The following is a 7,842-nucleotide window of genomic DNA, read 5'->3' as shown; positions in this document are numbered from 1 at the left end:
GTTTACTTCAGACCTACGGGTCCATAGTTATTAGCTAGATGGCTTCTTCTCTCTCTTTGGATCTCAATACAAAGTTCTCCTCGATCTTCTTGGAGATCTATTCGATGTAATCTTCTTTTGCGGTGTGTTTGTCGAGATCCGATGAATTTTGGGTTTATGATCAAGTTTATCTATGAACAATATTTGAATATCCTCTGAATTCTTTTATGTATGATTGGTTTATCTTTGCAAGTCTCTTCGAATTATCAGTTTGGTTTGGCCTACTAGATTGATCTTTCTTGCAATGGGAGAAATGCTTAGCTTTGGGTTCAATCTTGCGATGTCCTTTCCCAGTGACAGCAGGGGCAGCAAGGCACGTATTGTATTGTTGCCATCGAGGATAAAAATATGGGGTTTATATCATATTGCATGAGTTTATCCCTCTACATCATGTCATCTTACTTAAAGCATTACTCTGTTCTTATGAACTTAATACTCTAGATGCATGCTGGATAGCCGTCGATGTGTGGAGTAATAGTAGTAGATGCAGAATCGTTTCGGTCTACTTGTCGCGGACGTGATGCCTATATACATGAACATACCTAGATATTCTCATAACTATGCTCAATTCTATCAATTGCTCGACAGTAATCCGTTTGCCCACCGTAATACTTATGCTCTTGAGAGAAGCCACTAGTGAAACCTATGGCCCCCGGGTCTTTCTTCCATCATATTAATCTTCCAACACTTAGCTATTTCTATTACCGTTTATTTTACTTTGCATCTTTATATCTCTTTATCATAAAAATACCAAAAATATTATTTTATCATATCTATCAGATCTCACTCTCGTAAGTGACCGTGAAGGGATTGACAACCCCTTTATCGCGTTGGTTGCAAGGTTCTTATTTGTCTGTGTAGGTGCGTGGGACTCGAGCGTGATCTCCTACTGGATTGATACCTTGGTTCTCAAAAACTGAGGGAAATACTTACGCTACTTTATTGCATCACCCTTTCCTCTTCAAGGGAAAACCAACGCAGTGCTCAAGAGGTAGCAGTGACGATGAATGATTAAAGAACCATTCGATGTATTGTGCATGATGAAGTATTATGGAGGACACAAAACAGTCGGACATTTTGTGCAGTTCCACTAAAATCAAGCTGAGCATCCCTGTGGATATCGTATTTATATGCTGCAAGAAAACAAAGACACAGCAGCACACACATGAATATTGGCCCCAGTGTCAACCCACCAATCGGTGGACTAACAAACTGAAAGTACGGTACCAGATTACCATACCCAAATGCCCCATCGTTGTTGCTTAGAATGACATTGACAGATTTGGAGTCATGTCCTGGCTTCCTGTACTTGTTTGGGAACTTTTTGCCTAGTGCACTCCACGTGTTGTAGAGTTTCCTATGCTCTCTGCAGACTAGTCATGTCACGAGCGTCTACTAATACTCTGTAAAGCTTCTCGATCATTCCTTGTGTAATGTAGCGCAAACAGTGACTGCTTCTTTCTGCAAAGTGGTAAGACCAACTGGACCCACTAATGCAGCAGTTTTCCTTAGACACATTGGCTCCTTTTGTGCATTTCAACCAAAATCAAAGTCGGAATAAAACCGAGCTTTAATTTTGATATCCGTGTAAGCAACAATAGGTATAAGGGAAACAATTACTGAGAAATAATGGTTGATGACTTGTACTCCTAGAAGAAAAACATCTACTGATCTACCTTATCTTAATGGGAAACAAAGCGGGAGAGTAGCAATTCTCAATCAGTGTGATTCATTCATATTAACTGAGACATTATCTTAACAATGCCTTGTTTCAACATGTATAAAGAACGACAAAGAAGAAAAGTATCATTCCTAAAACAATGCGACTGATTCATTTTAACAGAGACATTATCTTAACAATACCTTGGTTAAACATGTAGAAAGAACTACAAAGCAGGATAGTACCATTTGTAAAACACTGTAACTGATATATAATAATAGAGACATTATCTGAACAATACATTTCTTAAACATGTACTCCGGCCGATCCCTAACAGAAATGGTACTCCCGCTGATCCCTAACACCATGTGCTTCCATCTACTTATAAAGGGGTGATGCAGAGTTTGTTGTAACAAAGCAACAAGCATCATGTCTGGGTTGGTACCATTTTTGTTCACTACTTAATGGGAAAAGAGAGCAATACAATAGCTTCAATTCAACATTTATTTAAAACAGTACCAATACAAGTAGCATAACATCTCAAAACACACTGCATGATCATGTGGATGGGACATGGGACATGCCAGCACCATGTGCGTCCACGCGTATAAATGGGTGATGCAGAGTATGTAGCCAAGCAGCATATCTGCGTTGGTCCCATATTTGTTCTCTTTGAAACTTTTTCCTATGTGAGGGCAGCAAATCTAGTCCTGCACAAACTACCCAACCCCCTAGTTTCTTTCCCTTTTCAACAAAGAGTTCGGTTCCTTACAGATGTGTGTACTAGTTTACCCCCTTTTTCCCTTTTCGACCAACAAAGCGGCTGGATAGCTAGTCTATACTACTTTCCCTCCCTCCTTTCCTCATTGAACCACGTCCTAGATTCATGCTCCACCCCACCGCACCCTTCTTTCCTCTTTGAACCAAGACCTAGATTCGACTACAGAATCAAAAAAGATCTGCATGCAGCTAGACCAATGACGGTTTCAAAGAAACTTATACCTTAGGGTCGTCGGGATGTGGCAAGGCGTGCGGCGGGAGGTCGGATCTGCCCACACTACGTACGGCAGCGAGGAAGAAGGGGTCGGTGGCCCTCCCGCACAGGCGCTGGGGAGAAGAGTGCAACCGGCAGTGGATTGCCTCCCTCGCCAAAGGCGATAGAGTGAACGCTGCACCTCCTCCCCTTCCCGGTGCGACGGGATCCAGACGCCTCCTTCGCCAGCTATGAGGGGGTGAGAGAGACAGAAGCCACAACACAGTCTTGTTTAGATCTGGTGAAGAGGGTGAGAGACTGTGAATATAGAAAACCCTAGCAAAGGAACGTTGAGCCTCCAGCATGTGTGTGTGTACGTAGTGCGGCGAGAGTGTGGAGAGTGCAAACCCTAGCGAACAAGCGCTGAGGCTCTAGCTTATATATATATACTGTAGGACGGACTGAGCTCTGGTGCCTTAACTGCACCTGCTTTTGGCTGTATGACAGGTGGGCCAGCCACATTTTGGGCCCACCTGTCATAAACCCAAAGGCAGGTGCACTAAAGTCAATGAAGCTGCGTCCATATAGTACTCGTGTATATGACTAATATATAGTGGAGTGGTTTTCTTATTCTCTCCATAAAAATCGTTTTAAATTGTGTAAGTATGAAACGAAACTCTTTATTTAATGTACCAGTGAATAAAACTACTACTCCCTCTGTTCCTCAATATTTGTCTTTCTGGAGATTTCAACAAATGACTACATACGGAGCAAAATGAGTGAATCTACACTGTAAAAATGCCTATATACATCCGTATGTGGTAGTCCATTTCAAACCACTTGAAAGAGAAATATTTAGGAACGGAGGGAGTACTTCTGATGAACTAACGATCCACGCGTCCTGGTCGCACTTCCTGTCCTTCACATGCGGTACACTACCCTCCCTTAAGTGAACAACCACACATGCACCAAATTATTGGAAACCTGTGAGAGTGTGTACAAATAAAGAATTTTAATTTCAATTATTGGAAAGGTTTGAGAGTATGTATAGTTTCCCGTCTCTAATAATTACGGTTTGTTGTGTTCGGCCTAAACTTGGTGAAACTTTACAAAGTTTGACTTCAGTCAAATCTAATATGCGGAGTAAATAAAAATGGAGGGCTACTATGTCCATCCGGGTTTTTAGTCCACACCATTTTTTAATCAAAGTTAATAGCTGGACAAATAAAATTACAGGGGAGCTGGAGACAAAGTTGTGAGAAGGCTTAGAAATCAATACAAAACTTATGCTCTTAGTACCAATGTCGATCCTTCATCGAGGAAACATTTGGTTCATAGCCAATTGTGTGATAAAATTTCACCAACGTGAAAGACGACTGCGCCTCCAACGCAACCAAGGTGAACTGATGAAGGATATCATCTTTGTGGGTAACAAGCAAAGAGCACTGATGGAAGACAACTTGTTTTTCATTGAAAATCGATCAGCTTCACCAGCCGACGCAACCATGAGGCGCAACCATGATCATCGATAGGTCATCGTGGTGATGCATCATCCATTTGGCATCAAGTTTGGGTGAGGCACCTATGAAGTTCGACAAATCCTCACTGTGGTCTGTTTCTTCTCAATAATCAAGCTTGAGGAAGGAAGAACCATGTGGCAGAGGACAGTGAGGCGGAACAACAATGGCCGTCCAATTTTGTGCAGTTCCACTAAAATTGAGGAAGAAATGCCCGGGTATGGAGATACGCATCGCTGTTTCCAAAAATATAAAAAAGGGATATAGTGTTGTTACTTTGTTTTACAAGATTAAAAACGACATCTCAATTGTCAATAAGAATTATGAAAAGTACACCAACAAACAGAAGCATCATGATTATCTTGATGGAAACTAAATCAGGATACCTGGGAAAAAAGCATTTCTTCATTTAACCAGTGATAGTATTAGATTAGCAGCAGCAATAGGAGCATATGGAGAATGACCGCACAACCACCATGTACTTTTTGTCGAAACAACATGTATACCTCCACCGAGGCATAAATCAGGACAACTTTTCGAGTGGCATTTCCTCTACAATAGTAGGTGATGTTGGACCAGCCGACGAACCCTAGCTACTATACATGGGGAGCTGGGGAGTAGTCGCATAGAAGAAAACCCGCATGTAGTGACCTGGGGATCTGGACCAGTACAAGAAGTTATACCTTAGGTGGGCGAGATGTTGCTCAAGCGGGCGGGCGGGATCTGCCCACACGATGGCAGCGAACAAGGGCGCGGAGGACCTTCGTCCGTGCCAGCACCGGCTCCGAGAGGATGGTGTGCATCGGCTTCCTCCATCGCCGACGACGACAACGTCAACGCTGCACCTCCTTACCTCCCGCAGCCGACGGGATTCGGCCAGATCTGTGACCACCGATGAGGAGAGAGATAGTGTGGACACTATCATCTTGTTTTGATATGGAGAGGGTGAGAGAGCGAGACGCGACGAACTCTATCAAACAAGAGGCTATAATGGAGTAAAAAAAATCTCTCCATAGTAGTGGTTTTAAATAGAATACACGCGTTCCCGGAAAAAAGAAACGAAAACCGGCGGACAATTTTTTAACGTACCAAGAAAGAAAACTCGATCAAAAACACGCCCCCGCTTCCAGGTCGCGAAATTCGTCACGCACACACACATAGACATAGACATGAATATCCGTGTTTACGTAAAATTCCATTTCCATCTCCATCTCCAATCATATTTGTCCAACTGGCACATTATTTACGTTGTTAATTATATACGCGGCAATATTAACATACAACATCTCTTGTTTGCGGACGTCCGGACCGCTAGCACTGCCGCTCCTGACCAACCCGAACCCTCTTCATCACCCGTGCATGCTTCCTGCTCGAAACAGTCGGTGCCACATTCATGCCTGGCCAGAGCGGACGCAACCTCTCACTGGCGCCGGCATTGAAGCGGCGCGCCGGCCGAGAGAGCGTCGCCCACGCCGCTTCCTGGTGCACGCGACTGCTCCGCGTTCAAAGGTCACAATAGCCGGCCACAACATGCATGTAAAAAGTTCTTGGGAGTCCGTGCTACAGCTAGCTATCCTCCCCCAACTCGTCAATCTCTTCCAGTAGTACTAGTACTCCATGGCGTAATCCATCGACAAGCAGGCGGGAAAGTTATCGTATACTCGGTTTGCGATGAGTGGCATGCCGAGCGACCGTGTGGGGTCGAACCGTGGAGGAGGGTGAGACACGAACGCGACAAACGTGATTTAAAGAGCCATGTAAAAGTGCGTGAGTTTAGAATTTTCATGGTTTAAACGTTGGTTTTGCTCGATAGCGCGATCCAATGAAACGAAACGTTGGTTTCTCTCCGTTTCCATTTTTTCTCCGAAAAAACGGAAACTTTCCACACCATTTTCATTCCTACTCCAAGGTTACCCCGTTACAACATTCCATCAAATACAAAGGAAAACTAACACGCATGCTGATGCATCTCAATGATTCATAGATCATAGCCAATATTTACTTCACAACTAAAGACAAAAGTTGTGAGAGCGTGTACGTAAGAAAAATTACTGATGGGGTCACTACGACTTAAACCCTAAACCCTAAACAGGATTTAATTTCCTGGCCAGGTAGAACCTGTCAAAGGAAAGATGGTTGGCACCATGGGATCATACGATGCTTTTGTGCAGTTCCACCAAAATCGAGATGAGCATCCCTGATGGAAAAGATATTGAAGAAGTGTGATTAGAATAATAGTACTGGCACTAGTTCATGAGACATAAACTCATCACAAGTAGAAGCCGTTAGAAGTGGAGAAAGATCGACATGGAGATGGAGCTACATGGGGAGCTGCGGCAGTGGAGCAAGCCGGCTCCAAAAGGAAGATGGACTACCTGGGACGTCGGGCTATAGCTAGAAGGGCGGTTGGGACGCATCCTCGGCCCATACCGCGGTGACCCCCGATTGGGACACACCGACTGTGGATTTTCACCCTCCGCGATGTCGACCGCGTCTATGCAGAACGTTGTTCCCTTCCCCCAGCTACGGGATTAGGCCGGATATGTGATCAGCAGTGTGGCCACCGTCGTTCTATGCTTGTGAAGAGAGCAACCCAAGCAAGCAGGCTTGTAGCTTAGGCTCCTGCTAGTGTATATATAGTGGTTTTCTTTTTCTCTCCATATCAACCATTTTATATTGCGTACGTGTCATTGAAGAGTGAAATGATGGTTGCTTCTTCCGACTAACTTACTGTGTGATTTGACTGCTCCTTTAGTGGCCCCTACACATACTCCACCTACTTGTATGCAACAGTCACACGTACACATGGACGCAAAAACGTGTGGGGTGCCCTAATGCATGCATGTCCGAGCACACGACGGAACGCACACGGTCACGCTCAAGTGCTCAACCTACACGTGCATGCACACATATACTCAGCCAGGGTGAGCTAGTGACAGTATAAACACCGGAAATGTATATATTGAGCGCAATGAGCGTATTATGAAGTCCACTGACCATATTTTTACAAATATACAGAGACAGACAGTGTGTTTATCTCGTTTGAAATTAAGCCATATTAACCGGAGAGGAGGCAGTAGGGACTGGCATTACTTTGCTGTGTCCCGTCAACTTGTCGAACGAGGACAAGCTTGCAGGACGGGAGAAGCTTGCATGCGGTGGCTCGCAGGACAAGGAGAAACTTTTGACTAATGCAAGCTCTCCCTCGCTCAGGCGGTGGACGTGCAACAGTTAATTCGGTGTCAGATTGCCAGAAGCATACACTATACTAGTACTATTATTGTTCGACTTCCCGAAGAGGCGAACAGCCAAGCGCAAAGTTTACTAGTACTACTACTACTATAGACTATAGAGGTATGTACTATACTAGTACTAGGAACTGGATGGAGGAGCGTCTTGATACGTCTCCAACGTATCTATAATTTTTTATTGTTCCATGCTATTATATTATCTATTTTGGATGTGAATGGGCTTTATTTTACACTTTTATATTATTTTTTGGGAATAACCTATTAACCGGAGGCCCAACCCAAATTGCTGTTTTTTTGTCTATTTCAGTGTTTCACAGAAAAGGAATATCAAACGGAGTCCAAACGGAATCAAACCTTCGGGAACGTGATTTTTGGGACAAATGTGATCCAGAGGACTTGGAG

The sequence above is a fragment of the Triticum urartu genome, chromosome 3, assembly GCF_003073215.2.
Source record: "Triticum urartu cultivar G1812 chromosome 3, Tu2.1, whole genome shotgun sequence".
Lineage (NCBI taxonomy): Eukaryota > Viridiplantae > Streptophyta > Magnoliopsida > Poales > Poaceae > Triticum > Triticum urartu.
The sequence above is the reverse complement of the archived record's forward strand: the minus strand, read 5'-3'. Positions refer to the sequence as shown.